The 11,107-nt window shown below is 28.0% G+C and overlaps 1 long non-coding RNA gene across 1 annotated transcript; it reads left to right on the top strand.

Annotated features, from left to right (window-relative positions):
* Positions 1-259: 259 nt before the first annotated feature.
* Positions 260-5,746, top strand: LOC107846982. The gene is made up of 3 exons (XR_001667233.2): positions 260-340; positions 425-485; positions 5,597-5,746. It is a non-coding gene; the product is annotated as an uncharacterized LOC107846982 (long non-coding RNA).
* The last annotated feature ends 5,361 nt before the right edge of the window (positions 5,747-11,107 follow it).

The following is an 11,107-nucleotide window of genomic DNA, read 5'->3' as shown; positions in this document are numbered from 1 at the left end:
AAAAAGAACATAGGAAAGGTAAACAATATAAAATTTTGTAGAATTTTCCTTATTTAAAACATAAAATTTTATTTTAAAAATTAAGGAATTTTAAAATATATGATAAGAGAAAAATATAGGGCAAAAATATTAGGCGATAATAATAAGGAATCCTAAAATATATGGTACAAAAATTAAACAAGGATTACCATAAAAGATACTATATAAACTTGGAAAAGAATAAAAGGTTGATTAAAAAATTAAAGCATGCAATATTTTTCAATTTTATTTCATCTAAAATTCTTAGTTCATGTATATTTATTACGTGTTTTTGGTAAACATATTTTCTTTGGGGTTTTAGGTTGTTCTTGTTGTTTAATTTAGAAATATTTTTTTTTTGAAAATCATATTATAATATTTAATTTATTTTGTATCGATTTTGTAGGTATTTGAAGATGGATGAGGATGATAATATCAACATGATCGATGAACAAAATTTTTTAAAGGTAAATTAATTTTCGATGCCTTATTTAGTTCAATCAATGTTGTGAATAAAAAATTCTTTTGTTGGAGTGAAGATAAAGAATTTTCGACATATGGTTAAAAGTGGAAGAACTTCAATCATTCCACCACCATTTATATTGATTTGAGACTTATGAAGTTATCAACACGATTCGAAGAGTCAATTTCAAATTTGACAACCGTTTCGAAGTTCTACATAATTTTCTCTTTCTACAGATTAGTATTTTGATAAACTTCAGAAGTAATATTGTTCAACATATTTACATTTATATTTTTGTATTTATATCTAACAATTTTTACTCTATTTTCAACAATTAAGTTATGATGAACAAGTTTCATAAGGAAGTGGTAGTAGCTATAATTGGGAGCTAGGTTTATCACAACTAGAGACACAAAAGGACTTATGCATAGATAAGTATTTTGATAAACTTCAGAAGTAATATTGTTCCACTAGAACTGGCAATAGATTGAAAAATATTATATTTTATATCTAACACTAGGCAATAGGTTGGAAAATATTAAATTAAGAATTTGCTACATTTTGTTAGTCACAAGAAATTTGAGGTGCAAATGTATGTAGAACAAGAAAGATAACATCATTAATCATTTTAAGTTCCATAATATACCAATATCAAAAGGCTAAAATTTCATTACTTAATTTCAACCACCAATTACATCACATATTATTAGTTATACATGCTACAAATAACTAATAATAGTGAAAATACTCCCTCTATTTAATTACTTTTATTTGTCATGCTTCGTTTTATTAGAGTAAATTTAACTAATTTTTGAAGCTAAATTTAAGTAGAGTAATTTCAATATTTTAAATTTGAAATTTTTTTATAAAAAATACATCTTAAAATATTGGTTAAAGGTCATGATATAGTTTGACTCTCAAGATGCAAAATCTAACAAGTAAAAATAAACAGAGAGAATTATTTTTTAATTATTTACTTTTGATTTTAGTTAAAATATTATATTTATTTTAATATTAATAATTTTTTTAATTGCTCGATATGATATACATGTGCAACGCACCTACGATTAACCGGTCTTCAACAAGTATAAGAAAGGGTGAAGACATTATATGTTAAGAGAAATTTATTTTTGGTGCATTAGAAGAAATTGTAGGTACAAATTTCAAGTGCATTATGTGGAGCCTTAAACATTTTCAACACAAGAAGAAAGTGTTATAAATTCAATGAATTTGGTGAATATCCATCCAATACATGTTATCTTATATGTACCTAATTAATATTAGGCTTAACTTTTGTAGCTTTTTGTGATTTTAGTTTTACTATTTTAATAACACATGTCTCACACGTGTAACGTTTAATTATTTAAAATTAAATAATTTTATTTATTGCAGAGATTTTTAATAAAGTATAAAAGTTCAAATCACTTTTCAAAAATCTTTCAGACTTTAATATAATAATGTAAACATAAACATATACATATATAAGTTTTACCACCAGAAGTTTCAAGTGGTTGATGGATCATCCTTTTGCGTTTGCCATAAAATACCTCTTTCCCTTGTTGTCATAGGCTAAGAGACACGCATCAATTTGAACCATATTTGTGTTATGATTATTTTATATATATATATATATTTAAAATCTTTTCTTATTTTTAAAGTCAAATCACACGCTAAGAGAGATGTACCGATTTGAACCATATTTGTGTTACGATTATTTTTTATATATATATTTAAAATATGTTCTTATTTTTAAAGTCAAATATTTACAAATTTATTAATTAGATTTTTATTACGTACTTAAAACTTTTAAAAATTTGATACTTCTTAAATTTTGTTATAAATGTATTTACATTATAGTGAATGTCTATCAAAAATATAAATAAGATCTAATAAGATCTAATAAAATCTATCAAGATCTAGTTGATATCTATTAGGATTTGAAGTATCAGTTTTTTAGTCAGATACTAGAAATATAATATTTTTCCCTATAAATAGAGGGGATTTGTTTATTGTATGATCAATTTTATGATCTTTGATCCCTCAAGAGAAATAAAGAAGTCTCTCCTCTCTCTCTCTATTTATTCATGTTCTTATTTTATATTTCATTATATTTTATAATGCGTTATCAACACGAAATCTCTTACCAATGAGATATGTACGGTAGGCTTGTTTTATTATAAAGTTATATTGTTCTTCAAATACCGTGATGAAACATTTAAGTAAACTAATAATTACATCACCAGCATATGTATGGCCACTATTGTTGCTTGTTTTTAATTTAATATTCAATTTAGAAAAGAAAGAAAAAAATTGATGTTAATTTGCTCATGTTAATAATTCGTATGACTTGGCGACGTCTGTGGGGATCACTTTTATACTGCTTTAATAATAGTCCAGTAAACTTATTGTATGTTAAAGAATTTAAGGTTGTCTTTTTTTTTATATACACAATCAATTGCATATTGGATTTGAGATAACTAATTTGGTTTGATTTGTTTCTTATTTTTGTTGTTGAAAAAATAATATTGTTAAAAGATATGATGATTGATTTAAGTCTCATCATATTAACGTATCGGGTTAGAGTCCCGATGATCATGACATAAGATGTTGGATTCAAGTCTCATCGATTTATACCTAAGAAGCCTTTATATGGATAAGACGTTGAGTTTGAATCTCAATGCACCATATATTGATGATATTATGACGGCTAAAGGTAAAATAATGTGTATTTGGTGAAAAGTCATGAAACTTGTCTCATTAAATATGTTCCATTCCATGAAGCGAATGTGATATGCTCCATTCCATGAAGTAAATGTGGTAGCAATATGTGATAAGTCTAAAAGATAACGATTTGCTCCATTCTTGAAGCGAATGTGGTGGCAGTGTATAATATGTCTGAAAAAAGATAAGTGATTGAACGCACAAATATACGCGTGGAGGGACAATATGATAATGATCATCAAATGTGATGATATTTTCACACGCATACTATGATCATAAGATATGTTAGAGAAAAATTTTCTACGTCATATGTATGCCTCGATTTGCTCCTGAAGTAGCAATATCTTGAAAGAGGTTATAAGCTATCAGAATTTGATAGACTTAATGCACGATTATATTTCATTCCTGGGGAATGAGAAGCTTGTTAATGTAAACATGTACTTGATTGTGATGGTATCACAACTCACCTCTGAATGAGGCAGAATAACTGAGAAGAGTTATTTTGAAATCTACTTCTGAAGTAGTAAATTCAAAAATTTATTCATGCAATAATAAATATGAAATTTACTAAAGAAAAAAAAGTACATGTCATGGTAAATTTGAAGTTTACTAGCATAAAAGTTCATAAATTGACATGAACAATTGCGACATCTCAAAGATGTGCATAGTGAGGATTAAACATATATTGAAGAATTAGAAAATTCTTCATTCCTTTTAATGTTGTTTGTTCTCATGTTAAGTTGGTTGTACCAACTAATATTGGGATTAGATCCCTTAAAATCTAAAAAGTATAAAAGGTGAATAAAGGCCCGTTCACCTATCATGTGATATCTTGAAAAGATGCATCAATAAGATAATCACATTGTCAACATGCAGTTTGACATTTATAAAGTTGCTTACTCAATAAAATTGAGTTAAAAACATAACTTTCAGATTGTGTAATCAAGACAATTTATCTTGATGATGATGGTTTGGCATTGAATGTCTCCTTTGATAAATATCTAAATCATTGTTAATGAGAACAAAGCTTCATGTGTTGGTATGAAATATGATATGTTGCATGCAATAACACTTGTATGCATTATACCAATAAATTATGAAGATAGAGGATATATCTTAATTTTTCTAACATATGGGGGAGATTATAAGTAGCTAAGCAATATGTGAGGAATTATCATCAGATACTCATTCAAAAGATAATTCAAGTCAAATACCGAAAACATCTCATATTTAAGCTGCAAGTGCTCCTATTTTGTGTTCCTAAAGGAAAAAGTCTATGCATGCGTGAAGCGTGGTAGACCAATCGATTTCAACTGAAATAATCCTTGAAAAGGATAATGAGCAAGTAATCATAATAAGAAGACAATGTGCTCTTGAAGAGCCTATGACATAACACTTCATGAAACCTTATGAGAGGTTCACGTACCTGAAAATAATGAAGTGATGAGATCTCAAAATGTTATGTCATACTGTAAACCGATATGATATCTTTGATACAATATTGGCCCAATATTGTAAACGATTATGAGGATCTAAATTCTACGTTTATTTAAACATGCTGACGGAGAAATATTTATCAAGTGACATAAAAGGATGCATCTTGGTAAGTGTAAAACTTATTTGATTTGCAGTCCAGACACTTGAATATGTCGCACATCATATGCTGAATATTGTCACGTGACAAAAATCCATATGAAAATTTCTAAAGGATTCAAAATGCTTGAAACATATAAAGTTTCTGGGAAACTTATTTATTATTCTTATAAGGGATAAACTGATGGTCAGAATATTGTTGAAAATCTTAGAGAGTTTTTAAAAGCAATAGATTATTTGCTGAAATGAAAAATATACCAATTTAAATTAGTTATGAAGTATAAAATCTTAGTACAAGTGGTGCACTAATGTATCTTGCAAATACTATAAGGCCTAATATAGTATTTTCAGTCAATTTGTTAGCAAGGTTTATTTTTGTTCCTACTAGGAGACATCAAAATGGGATAAAAGACATGATCTTATTTTATTCTAAAGCTTGCAGTCCCGATCTTGTTTGCTATACTAATGTTGGGTACTTATCTGACCCGCGTAAAACTCGATCTAAAATAGGTTGTGTGTTCATATGTGGAGATACTGTCATATCTTGGAGATATACAAAACAGTTTATCAAGTCACTTCATCATAATATCTATTCACGAAGCAAGCCGAGAATATGTATGGTTAAGGTCTATGATACATCTCATTCGAGAAAAATATGATTTGAAATGTGACAAAAGACCCACGATTTTCTATGCACAACTTAAGGGAAGATTCATAAAAGGAGATAGAACGAAGTATATTTCGCCAAAACTTTTTTATACACATGTGCTCCAAAAAAGTAATGATATTAACGTGCAACAGATTTGTTCAAGTGACAATGTGATTGATTTATTCACCAAGTCTTTTTCAACTGCAACTTTCAAGAAAATGGTGCACAAGATTAGGGTGCAAAGATTCATTGATGTTCTCGTCAGGGGAAGCAAATACACGTTGTACTCTTTTTTCCTTACGAGGTTTTGTCACACTGGATTTTCCTTGTAAGATTTTTAATGAGGCAGCCTATATGCGTATTATTAGAGATGTGTACTCTTTTTCCTTCACTAGTTTTTTTTTTCCATTGGACTTTATTTTAGTAAGGTTTTAACGAGACACATTATCTATCAATTAGACATTCAAGGGAGTTTTATAAATGCATTGACATTATAGTGAATGTTTATCAAGAATATAGACAAGATCTATCAACAGTCTTTCTTCAAAATTATCTGAACGGGTAGATCCTCTCATCCCCTTTGTTTTAGCAACTTATCCTAAGGTCTCCTCTCCAAGAGCTCCCCGACGACGACAGAGGAAGCAACCCATCTACTGTGGCGGGGCGGCTTTTTTCTTTCACAATAAGACCTGGACGATTATCCCTACCTTCGGTAGCTTATGAGTTTACGTCCATCCCTGGTCGGGTACAGTTTCCTTTCTCTTTCTCCCTTGTAGCCGTTACCCAAATTCGCGTAAGTGTGTCCACACACCCCAAACTTACTTGACGAGGAGTCCTTTCTCACGAACAAACACAACCCCCGCACACACCTAGGAGCACCCCTTCCTACATATCCATACAAGACCCAAGTAGGCGGGTTGAGGTGATCTAATAAGATCTATCAAGATCTAGTTGATATCTATCAGGATTTGAAGTATCTGTCTTTTAGTCAGAAACTAGAAATATTTTTCCCTATAAATAAGAGAGGTTTTATTCATTGTATGATTAATCTTATAATCTTTCATCCCTCAAGAGAAATAAAGAAGCCTCTCCTTTTCTCTCTCTATTTATTCTTGTTCTTGTTTTATATTTCATTATATTTTATAACAAATTTTTCATATTCTAATATTTTTATATTTATTTCTAGATTTTTTAAATTTTTTAAAAATCAAAGTTGATTTAGAATTCTTAAATTAAAGGAAAAAGTATCAGTTGTCATTAATTTTAATGATTTCTAAAGAGGAAAGATTTTACAATGAATATATTTAATTAATTTTCAACTCTTAAATTAAAAAAAAAAAAACATTGAAATTCTGATCACTTCAAGGAAAGGTTTACCATAAATATATTTAATTAATTTTCAACTCTTAAATATTAGGAAAAATAATGAAAAAATGATTTTTTCTAAAATTAAGATTTTTAATTAAGGACAAAAAGTTCAAACAACATTTCTAAGCTCCTTCACACTTTTAATACATTATAAATATAAATATAAATATAAATATAGATTATAGATTATTGATATAGATATAGATTATAGATAGAGATATAGATATAGATAAATTGGTATTTCTTCACCCATAATAATGTCTTCATAAAAATATTTAACGACACTTGAATAAGATAATTAATACATTCTTCTCTTTAACTTGTTTATTTTCTTACTACTTTTGATTATTTAAAATTAAACGATTTTATCTATTACGAAGGTTTTTAATGAAGTGTAAAAAGTTCAAAATAGATATTTTACTATAAGCGCGCGCGCGCACACACACACATATATATGTATGAGAAAAATATTACGTTATCACACTCAAATATATGAGAATATCAAACCTAGAAATCAAAATCCACAAAGTAAACAAATGTGATAATGCATGATGTGTTAAACTTAAAATCACTCCCAAACTAAAGAAAAACTAATAAGTCACGACAACCAATAGAAAAGGAAAAACAACTAAAAAAGAGAGAGAGAATAACATACTAACCTTGAGGATGACAATTACGACAATGGTTGAAATAACATAAAATACAAGCATGGGATGGGACAATATATTAATATAAAAATATATTGAAAATTAAACCTACATGAATTATAAAACAAATAGGAGTCCTAATTTAAGAAAAAAACTTACCATATTTTAAAGTCCTAATCCATTACCATATTTTAAAGTCCTAACCCATATATTCTAGGATTCAAAATAATATATATAATTAAATAATAATTGAAGAAACAAAGTGAAAAGGTGATTTTGTCTATTACAAAGTATTTTAATGAAGGACAAAAAATTCAAATCACTTTTCTAAGGTCTTCACACTCCTAACCCATATATTCTAGGATTCAAAATTATACATATAATTAAATAATAATTGAAGAAAAAAAGTGAAAAGACGATTTTGTCTATTATGTTCACACTTTTAATATATTATATAGCTTATAGATTATAGATTATAGATATAAATTATAAATATAAATTCTTTATTGCTCATATTTTACAACAGAAAGGGTGAAGACAAAACTTAGACAAATATGATTTACTGCTCTTGAGGAATTTACTAATGATTCTTCAAACAAACCCCCCCAACCCCCCCCCCCCCCCCCCCCTCCTCCCAAAAAAAAAAAAGAAAAAGAGAAAAGAGACTAATTGTAGGTTGAATTAGTATTTTCGGGCAAGGCTATGTAAACTCTATTTATATTAGATATGTGTCGTGAACGATATTGCATCGAAGGACATGCCTAGGTATTGTTATGAATGAGCCTGGACAAGTCTTAGCAAACCAGTCCAACACCGGATTAAGTGGTTAGATGAGGTATTCGGGTTGATAAATAGTGAATCGTGAGAGCAAAATAGAATTACGCGTATTGTTATGTGGTTAGGCAATATTTTTTTCAACCCCAATTCCCTCTTAAGTCCTCTGATAGCCTTTTCTTTATCGTTGCTGCTAATGTTCATGTTTGCTCTTTTAATATAAATCATACTTTCTCTATTTGTTGTTTGTTACGTTGAGTAAATTACGACATTCATTCTAGTGTTTGCTAAAATATGTTATTGTTATCATTTCGTAGGATTATCCTATCTAATAGGCAGAAAGAATTTAAAGCTATGATTGTAAAATACAGTGCTAAATCCCTCCATCCAAATAGACCATCTAAATTCAGAAAGAATAGGCAAATATTCAAACGTTTATAATTCAATACTTTAATTTAATTTTGAATTTTGATAAAATTACTTTTGGAAAAGTCAATTAAATTGTGCACCTTGGAATATTTGTGTCTATGCGTGGTTATGCAATATGCACCATCTTAATTCTTTTATTCTCAAAAAGGAAAAAAAAAAAAAGAAGAAGAAGAAGAAAAAAGTAAAAACATGATTTATGAAATATTAGCATCTTTTTTACCACAATGAGAAAGTGGATAAAAGTTTATATAGAGAGTTTTTTTATTTAATTATAATTAATTAATATATATTTTTATATTTGCATTGTGAGTAAGGACTCGTTTGGTCATGAAAATAAAAAACATATTCACTTTATTTGATATTTTTGAAGTTGAGATAGAGTTGGAGTTGTGTTTGACTATAGTATTTTATAAATAGGATATTTTTGAATTTAACAATTATAAAAAGTGAAAAAAAAATATTTTAAAGTTTTAGAATTTTATGAAAACTAGATTATTTTATGAAAACAAAAATTTTAGTGTTTTTTTGAAATTTTTTTACAAAAAATGAATCAAAAAATTGTTAAAACATCTCAAGCCGCTTGAGGTGTTTTTTAAAAATTCAAATATTGTGAAAAAGTATTTCACAATATTTATGATCAAACAAATATTTTAAAATAAAGTAAACATGTATTATAAAATATTATGAATCATATTCATGGCCGAACGTCTGCTAAGTTTTTAGTAGAGAAAGTGTTCAAATTTTATTATAGTTTGTTTTTAAAAATCAAGTTTCCACTCGATGAAATCATAGCCCTAACCTACTCTGATGCTCGCTTACATTAAAAAGTTTACATGTGATTGCATGTTAATTATTTTATAATAACACATGCAACATATTAATATCAAGCAATACTAGTTTAATTTGCAAATTATCATCTTTGATTTTTTATTTTTTCTAGGAAAAGGATCAAATTTATCTTTTTATTTTGAAAAGTTAGCTAAACATATCCTTCATCATAGTTTGAGGTGAAATTTATTCTCACTGTCACACTTTGGGCAAATTTACGGCCTCTATGTTGAAAAAATAGCTAAATATATACTTCATTATATTTTGAAGTCAAATTTATCCTTGATGTTATATTTTAGGATTAAATTTATTCTCGTTGTCCATAAACTTTTCATACATACCCTTCTTTAATAGAATAGCTAAAATTAAAATCATATGCCCCATTTTTTAAAAAATAAACACATCCTAATTCAACCCACTCGATTCAACTCAAGCCACAAAAGAAACACAAATAAATATGTCCCTCGATAAATTTGATATTCAATCAATTTTTCAAAGTAAGCGAGTAAATTTGATCTTTCGACCCCCTCTCCCCCTCTTACTTTATTTTTCCAAAAAGGTTCTGTGGGGGGACGTGTTGCTGGTGGCAATAAGTGTTAGTAATTTTCTATTTTGTGGACTCACATATTAATATATTATTCATAGATATGCTATCTTTAAAGAAACCCAATTTTTGATATAGTATTAAAGTATTTGGACTTAAAATATAAATATCTATTTAGTGTCAATTTATTTTGATAAACCTTGTGCACCTTTTCATAAGTGTGATGGAAACTTAATTGAAAAGGTACCTCTTCTAAAGAGGTATAACCAAAAGGTGCCTTTTAGAAAAGTCAGCATATAAATATCATGGTCCCTGAATTTATACGTAATTTTTTTCTTTCTCTACCCTATCTAAGAAAAAAATACAGAAAGTGTATTAAAACTAAGAGGATCATACAACTGACGAAAAAAAACAAGAATTCAAAATCAAGTTATTTGCAATGGAATAAGGTTAGTGTTCTTACTGTTCTTCTAGTTTTGAATCTCTGTCTAATGATTTACACGTGATCTTGGGTGAAATTCTTTAAAGCTTTCTAACAATAAGACCTTTTCTTTTTTTATCAGTATTCCAACGAAGTGTCAATTCTTCGAACACATGTTAAATGTTGTTTGGTCAAGTCATATAAAGACACGTTAATTAATAGTATTTTCTTTTTTTCAATTCAAAGTGCTCAATACTTATATTAAACTTTAATAAATTCAGATTGCGCTACAAGGCCTAATTTTTTTATATTTAAATTTTAAACACAAATTTAATCAAAAATGGAACAATCCCACAATGTAGTAATCATGTGGGTCAACCTTAGTCACCATACGACTTTGCTCTGTGTAAACTGACGGAGTCTTAACACACACATTAATTGAAAGAATACCTCTAAAATTGAACAAAGGTCTATGTTCAAAATTTTTGGTCTTTATTTATACCGATGGTGCAAAAAAAATGGAATTTTGGTCTTGTGAACTTTAATTTATTAGTTCATGACCTATTAAAAGTAAAAGAAATACTTCGGCGGAATTTTCACCAATAAATAAATGTACAATTAATTGGCTAATAGTCGTCAATTGTAGTCATTA

The sequence above is a fragment of the Capsicum annuum genome, chromosome 11, assembly GCF_002878395.1.
Source record: "Capsicum annuum cultivar UCD-10X-F1 chromosome 11, UCD10Xv1.1, whole genome shotgun sequence".
Lineage (NCBI taxonomy): Eukaryota > Viridiplantae > Streptophyta > Magnoliopsida > Solanales > Solanaceae > Capsicum > Capsicum annuum.
This window is presented reverse-complemented; position numbering and strand designations above follow the sequence as displayed.